We start from the raw sequence: 7,941 nt of genomic DNA, 5'->3' as shown, positions 1-7,941 counted from the left end.
TTTATCGCCTTCAGTAGAGTGCTGTGGCATCACAGCTCACAGCAACCTCCAACTCCTGGGCTTAGGTGATTCTCTTACCTCAGCCTCCCGAGTAGTTGGGACTACAGGTGCCTGCCACAATGCCTGGCTATTTTTTTGTTGCAGTTTGGCTGGGGCTGGGTTTGAACCTGCTACTCTTGGTATATGGAGCTGGTGCCCTACTCACTGAGCCACAGGTGCTGCCCAATGAGCAACTTTTTAAAAATCAAATCTGAGAGGGCAGTGCCTGTGGCTCAAAGGAGTAGGGTGCCGGCTCCATATACAGGAGGTGGTGAGTTCAAACCCAGCCCAGTCCAAAAAAAAAAAAAAATCTAAGAACATTCCAAATTTTATCTATTTTCCACCCTTCAAACTGCTCTGGAAGAATCTGTTTATTGCTGATTTATTTGCTAATAAAAAGGACTTTAATTTGCAGGCTAAACACTAAAAAAAATGTAAATGGCCAAAACATTCACATTAAAAAGCAAAAAGTATAGGCCTGAATAAAAAAAGTAAGACCCAAATACCTGTGTCTATAAGAAGCTCAGGTCAAACGTAAGGACACAAACAGACTGAGGTGGAAAGACGGGAAGCCAGAGGCTGGGTCAGCGTCAGATGAAACAGGCTAGAAGAAAGGTGGTCCCAAGGGGGACTCTGGGGCTGGTGAAGCCCAATGTCCACGTTGCTGAGAGGACTCAGGCAGAAACAGACAAACCCACAATCACAGGTGCGGATTTCAACCCTTCTCTCCTACCTGTTAAAACAACTGCCTCCCCATCCAAAGTCAGTGCTGATATAATGTAAACGGTCTACAGTGTTCCTTCATGCCAGGCACTATTTTTAAGTATTGGAATTCAACCTTGAATAATAATGAGGGGGAAAGCCCTGCTTTCTCGGAGGGTATAGTCTAGTGAAAAATAGAAAAAAGGAAAATTAAAGAACAGAATCAAATACAAAATATCCTCACTGATTACCTTCCCAGAGATAAGATCTTGCATTTCTACATGAAGAATAAGACATTTTGTTAAAGTTGAAAAAATCAAGAGAAAAAGGAATCCAGGAAAGTTAAAAAGAAAGATAATTAAAACAAAACAATTAATAGAAGGGTGGTAAGACAGTGCAAGGAGAGCTCCCGGAGTAGCACAGACATCAGAGAAAAGACTCAGATCGCAGAATCAGCCCAGGAGGTCCAACCTCCAAATAAAAGGAGTTCCACAAAGAGAAAACGGCAAAAGTAAAAGAAAAAAAATTATTTTAACAATATAAAACCCTTAGTCCTCAGACTGAGGAGCCCCCCAGTGCCAAGCACAATGAATGGAAAGAGACGCGTCCTCCGATGCCCCAACACAGTGACTACTGAAGTAGTCACCTCAGGCCGGTCAGGGAAATCCTGGGCAAAGAAGGGCAAGTGGACTGAGAATAATAAATACGGTGAAGCAGCATCGACCGGCCCTGAAAAAATAACTGTCCGGATTCTATACCCAGCTAAACTAAAAGGTAACTGGAGAGTAGAATAAAGCTGTTTTCAAAATCAAGGACAAAAAAATTTATGTACTGTCTTTTAGGTATCAAAAAAGCAGGACTCCAACAAAGAGAAGAGTGAGCCAAGACAGTCACAGAACACAATCAGACCACACAGAGCACAGGGAGGTGCGGTGACACTGGGTAGCAGCTCTCACGGTGACAAGCAAGCAGAAGTCTCCCAGTAGCAGCCACAAAAGGACGGGGGTGGGACGGGGCACCAGGAATAAAACTCGGTGGTCTTGACAGGTGAGTGCCCGGCAGAGGCAGCCACAGGCTGGGTGACAAAGGCCTGTGCTCAGGGCATTACATGCTTAGAGTCACACAAAAGTGAGCACCACTGCTGACTTCACCAAAAAAGATGACATTAAGATGGGTCAAGGACAGGGAGGTCAGAGGAGCACTGAAGCCTTCCCTACAGGAGAAATCAAACGATCCTCTCTAAAATAAATTTCAAAAGAGCAGCCTCAACAGAATGAGAACTTACTGTCTGATTTTCTAATCCTGGGCTCAGCCCTTCCTCAGGCATCCTGCCAGGATGGAATCACTGCTGGGGGACACAAAGAAGATGGAGAAAAACATGTAAGGATACAGGGGCAGCGTCTAACGACCATATCAACAAGGGAAAGCTGGGGAGGGGACACACTGGGCATTGCCATGATCACAGGGCTGGGACAGCATGCCCAGACCTTAAGAGATATAGGGGAAGGAGACAGGAGCTGCTTGCCTAGAGCCCATGGCAAGAGGCTCCTTCATGGATGGCCTTGGAGAACTTCTGAGGCGGTGGCCTTCCTGAAAAGTACAGGCACAAGTACAGGACCGGGTCTGCAGGGGCCGCCGCTGGCAGGTTGCCGGCATAGAAGTGGCAATTGCCCCTCCAGAAAAGCGGAGCGCGTGAGCTCTCAGTTCCCACCTGCATGCTGAGCACCTCTTGGCTCCTCCCTGGACACCTGTTCCCAGGACAGCTCCAGCCTCTCCCCAAGGGCAGTGAACACACAAGGTCCTTGCAGAGAGAGTGCAGCAGGAGCCCCGCTAATGGACCCCACCAAGCAGCCCGTGGAAAGTGCCCCAGATGGCGCCTCCTCGGCACATAATGGGAAAAATCGAAGGAATTAAAAAATGAAGTCAGGACATTGTGTAGGCTGAAAAGTGGTCCCCAGAGATATCCAGGTCCTAATCCCTGGGACTGGGAAAGCAGTGATAGATGGCAACAGGGGTTCTGTAGATATGAATTAATTAAGGATCCGGAGATGAGATTATCCCAGATATTTAAATACAAGACGACAATGATGTGATGATGAAAGCAGGGTGGCACAGGGCCATTTGGGGCCCTCAGCAGAGGTGCAAGGCCAGCCTCCAGAGGGCACAGGGGAGGCAAGTGGTTCTGCCCCGAGCCTCTGCAGGAAGCATGGCCAAGCAACACCTTGCTTTCAGCCTACTGATACTGAGGACAAGACTTCTGGCTTCCAGAACTGTTGATAAAATAAATTTGTTGTCTTCAGCCACTAAATTGGTGGTACATTGTTACAGCATCAGTAGGAACCTCCTACAATCAGGAAGCAAATGACATATACCTCATATAATCAGGAAGCAAATGTTCATAGGAAGTCCACCAAATTCAAACTCAAAGTAAAATGCGCAGGGCTACCCTGCATATGCCTTGTGGCCCCATCCATGTTGAGTCATGACTAACTCACTGTTTTCTTCCTTCAGCCTATTTTGCTTGGCCTGTTTCAAACAAAGATAGATGTAAAAAACACAACGGAATCAGAAAACTAACAAGTAGGTCAGGTGCAGTGCTCACACCTATAATCCCAGCACTCTGCAAGGCAGAGACGGGAGGATCCCTTGAGCTCAGGAGTTTGAAACCAGCCTAAATAAGAGTAAGACCCTGTCTCTAAAAGTAGCCAAGCGTTGTGGTAGGCGCCTGTAGTCCCAGCTATGAGGGAGGAGGCTGAGGCAAGATAATCACTTGAACCCAGGAGTTTGAGATTGCTCTGAGCTATGATGATGCCACAGCACTCTAGCCTGGGCAACACAAACTCTGTCTCAAAACAAACAAACAAACAAACAAAAACAGCCCACTGCCGGCGAGCAAGGCTGGGTCAGAGCCTCCACTTCTCATGACCTGAGAGCTGGGCCAGGGCCACTGCTCAGTCACCCCCACCTACATGCCCTGCCCACCTCATTCTAAGCAGAGACCCTGGGTTCCCTCCTCTCTGCCTTCCTCCTCACCTCCTGGTCCTCCCATGACACTGCCCTTAGGCAGCCCTACCTTGTCACAGGGCAGAGAAATCTAGCCCTCCTGAGGGCAAGTTCCAGCCTCCAGAGATTTCCGGGACAAAGGTGAACTTGCAGTTTTAAAGAAAAGGCCCAAAGGGGCCTGCACCTGCTAGTGGCCCCTAGGCATGCAGGCTGACACTCATAGTCCCTGGCTGGACCTCAGCCAATGTGATCTTCCCCACCTGAACAGCATCCCTGGCACCAACATCACACTTCAGGCCTGGGCACTAGGTATATGTCACCTCAAAGTCCCCCAAACTACTGGGTAAGGTGGGCATTTTTATACCAAGTTTTCAGGGGAAGAAACTTTACACTATTTAAACATATTCCTTCTCACTCAAAATCATGCTTGCCTTCCCCACGTGGCCTAGTCTAGGATCAGGTCTCAAATCCTTGGTGGGTTTGAAGGACTCTTCCCACGGTGGCCTCCCTTTGCTCCGGCATGCTCACCCAATTCTCCTGGACCACCCAGTAGATTCCTGGCTGTGAACTGGAGGGGCTACTGCCTTGCATGTGAAGGCTCCCCAAGGGCCCCGCCTGAGACCTGAGAAGGGCCCCTGACAGCACAGAAGGTGCAACCACGTAAATCACCGTGTGGACTGCACAGAGGGCTTCTGAGACAGCCACTCATAATCCTTGCAGCCCCCAAGGCTGGTCCAGTGAGGAAACTGAGGCACAGAGGTGGTGGTTGCCTGCTGAGGGCACGTTCCCAGCAAGTGACCAGGCAGTGAGAAGCCAGGTAGTCCACTGTGGGGCAGGCTCCCTTTCTACACGCCACAACTCTGAGGCTGGCTCTGTCTACACTCCACAACTCTGGAATCCCCTCTCTTGTCCACACTCCATTCTCTGTCTTCACTTCACAACCTGGAGTCCCCTCTCTGACTACACCCCACTTCTCCGTCTACACTGCATTCTCTGTCTATACCCAACGACTCTGGCCCTCTGTCTTCCAACCACTCTCGGAGTACACTTCCCAGCTCTGGACGGCTCTGTCTCCACCCCGCAATCACCCACACGGTGGCCCGGATAGTTTGCAGAGTTCCGCCCCCAGAGACAGGCTCAGCTTGAACAATGCGGCAGCCGGCTAAGTCCGAAAGGAAGTCCAGGCCCCACCGCCTCCCCCCAGACCCCGCCGGAGGCCCCGCGCCGGGCCTGGACCAGCTCGCGGAAAGCGCGGCGAACAAAAGAAAGGAAGGAAGAAAGGAAAGAAGGAGGGACGAGAGGAAGGAAGGGCGGCGGGACGGCGGCGACCCCGAGGGGACTGGCCGCGCCGGACCGGGTGGGGACCTGGGGCGGGGGTCGGGGCCCCGCCGGGGGGGGCGCGAGCGCGCCCAGAAGAGAGACAGATCGGAGACGGCGCGCCCGGCCCACCCACCTGGCCCCGCGCACCTACCGGGCCGCGCCGCTAGCTCCCGCGCCGGGCGCCCCCGCCCGCACTGGCCCGCGCAGCCCCGCGCCAACCGTCGCCTCGGCAGCCACCGCCACCCCGGGCCAGGGGGCGGGGCCGAGGGCGCCGAGCCTGGAGGGGCGGGGCCCGATGCGCGGGGCGGGGCTTGGCCGGGGCTGTAGGGAGTGTCAAACCAGGGGGCGGGAGTGGCCTGGAGGGAAGAGGGAGGATCCTGAAGGAGTGGGGCGGATCCTCCGGGATAGGCGGGACCGCCGGGCTTCCAAGGGGCGGGGCGAGAGCGGGCGGCTCCGGACCCGACCGGACCAGGAACTTCAGGAGAGCAGAGTCGGGCAGAAGCGGGGGAGGGGCTTAGAGGGGCGGGGCCTGCGGTGGGGAGGGACTTTCGTGGGGTCCGGGCGCCAGCCTTTGGCTGCCCGGCTGGTCTGAGGTCCCAGGACTGCTTTCTACGATCCGGCGCTTGTCCCCGGGTCCCTGAGGGAGCCATGCGGGGTCTGGATTCCCTGAGACTCCGGAGGCCCCTTCCAGAGAAAGCCTCCTGTGGATGCGAGTGGCACGTGCAGATCAGAAGACTCCGGCCTGGGACTGGACCACTCGGGCCGTGCGGCCGCCGGGGCGCGACGTCTGGAGGGCGCTGCTGGGCCCCGGCCCGGGAGGGAGTTCGAGGTGCAGAGCAGCTGGAGGCTTCCCTCACCCCACCCCCGGCCCAGGCCACCTTCTGCGACCTCTTTAGGCTCGGCTCTCTTGCCGGCCCTTCCTTGTGCCCAGCCGCCTTCCTGCCTTCTTTTCTACCCTTGCAGGCCGCAGCATACCCTGCCCTAGAGACTCAGCCCCCTCTCCTGTTTTCTGCCTTTTTGAGTGTTAACTTGTCTTGTTTGACTTCAAAAATCCCTCTCCTCCCGCTGCTATGCCTTTTGGCATCTCTGCATCGCTGGGTCTTGTATGGTCGCTTTGATCCCTGGAGGAAACAGATGGCATCTCAAATGGAGTGATGTGAGAAGAGTTCAGTAAAACTCCTATTTACAAGCAGGCCAGGAATAGGGCAGCCACCAGGGGTGGCACAGGACTGGAACAGGTGACAGTGGGGCCAACTGTTGCCACCTCCAAGACAGAGTGGTTATAGAACCCAGATGAGGAGAAGGAGACAGACCACCTAATACCAACTAGGGCCTGTGGCCCAGAGGCTTAGCCAGCCTATGATGGCGAAGGAAGACTCACTCAGGCTCCACCCTCCTGTTCTGCCTGTGTCCTGCTGATGGAACCTTCTGGAGCAGACTCAACCCAGAAAGAAGCAGACCACAGAGCTCGGGGCAAGGGTAAGAGGCACAGACTGTGGTCATTAAGAGACAGGTGATACCCTGTGCCTCCAGGTACCTCCTGGATTTGGGTGGTGAGAGAGTAAGGGCAGTCCGTCTAGGGGTCCCAGAGCCCATGAAAGGGCATAGATCCTGCAGGGCTGGTCTGAGAAGCTCTCCCATGGGAAACAGCACACCTGTCTGTCCCTGTGGAAGTCAGGCCTAGGAAATGGGCAGGAACTGTGCAAGACAGAACCTGCCAGATACTCTGCTGAGAAGACAAGATGGGAAAACTGAGTCCTGGCTTGAAAAGATGGGTCTTACCCATCAAGCAGAATTCATCCTGCCCATCAGGAGGGGCTGGGCTCGCTCCACCATGAGCCCTGGTGGCGCGTTTCTGTCAGTCCCACCCTCACTCATAACTATTCATAGCAATCGTGATATGGAATCAGTGCGAGGTCTGACAGCAGGACGGGCCACAGCAGCGTGGTGCCTGCACACAGTGGAATGCTGTTCAGCTGCAACAGAGAAAATCCTGTCAAGGGATATAAGCCAGGTGCAGACAGACAGATACTGCATGATCTCACTCAAATGTGGAATCAAAGCACATCCAACTCATAGAGCAGAGAGGCATATGGTGGTTACCAGTGGCCAATGTGGGCGCTGGGGAGATACCAGCCAGAGGGCACACAAGTTCAGTTCGAAGGACCAACAGTCTGGTGACCTACTGCACAGCATGATGACTAGAGTTAATCATATGTGTACTCGAAAATTATTGCCCAAGCATGGTGGTTCGCACCTGTAATCCAACACTCTGGGAGGCCAAGGCAGGTGGATTGCTTGAGTTCAGGAGTTCAAGACCACCTTGAGCCAGAGTGAGACCCCCTCTCTGCTAAAAATAGAAAAACAAGCTGGGGCGCTGTAGCAGGTGCCTGGATTCCCAGCTACTTGAGAGGCTGGGACAAGAGGATTGCCTGAGCCCAGGAGTTTGAGGTTGCTATGAGCTATGATACCATGGCACTCTACCCAGGGTAACAGAGTGAGACTCTGGCTCATAAATTAAGAAAAAAAAAATTGCTAAGAAATTTTTTTGTTAACTTTTAAAAGTAAAATAAATTTTTAAATGGTTTACTTGGTAAATTTTATGTTATATGTATTTTACCACAATAAAAATAATTTCTTGTGATTACAAAAATAAATATGTGAAGTGATGGATATGGTAATGAGTTTAATTTAATCATTCCAAAATGTATACATCTATCAAATCATCACATACAACTTTTGTTTGTTGTTTTTTTGTTGTTAATATTTTTATCTTTTCTTTTTTTTGAGACAGTCTCACTTTGTTGCCCTGGGCAGAGTGCTGTGGCATCATATCTCACAGCAACCTCAGACTCTTGGGCTCAAGTGATCCTCTTG

General features: G+C 52.4%; 1 protein-coding gene across 1 annotated transcript in view; it reads right to left on the bottom strand.

Moving 5' to 3' along the window:
- The window catches only part of RGS12 (regulator of G protein signaling 12), a 96,366-nt gene extending 91,120 nt beyond the window's left edge, over positions 1 to 5,246 (bottom strand). The window contains exon 1 of the mRNA XM_023507679.1: positions 5,216 to 5,246. The gene's annotated coding sequence lies outside the window, so the exon portion shown is untranslated. The remainder of the gene's footprint in view (positions 1 to 5,215) is intronic.
- Positions 5,247 to 7,941: the final 2,695 nt, after the last annotated feature.

Source organism: Otolemur garnettii, unplaced genomic scaffold, assembly GCF_000181295.1.
Source record: "Otolemur garnettii isolate 467f Iridium unplaced genomic scaffold, OtoGar3 scaffold00198, whole genome shotgun sequence".
Taxonomy (NCBI): Eukaryota; Metazoa; Chordata; class Mammalia; order Primates; family Galagidae; genus Otolemur; species Otolemur garnettii.
The sequence above is the reverse complement of the archived record's forward strand: the minus strand, read 5'-3'. Positions and strand labels throughout refer to the sequence as shown.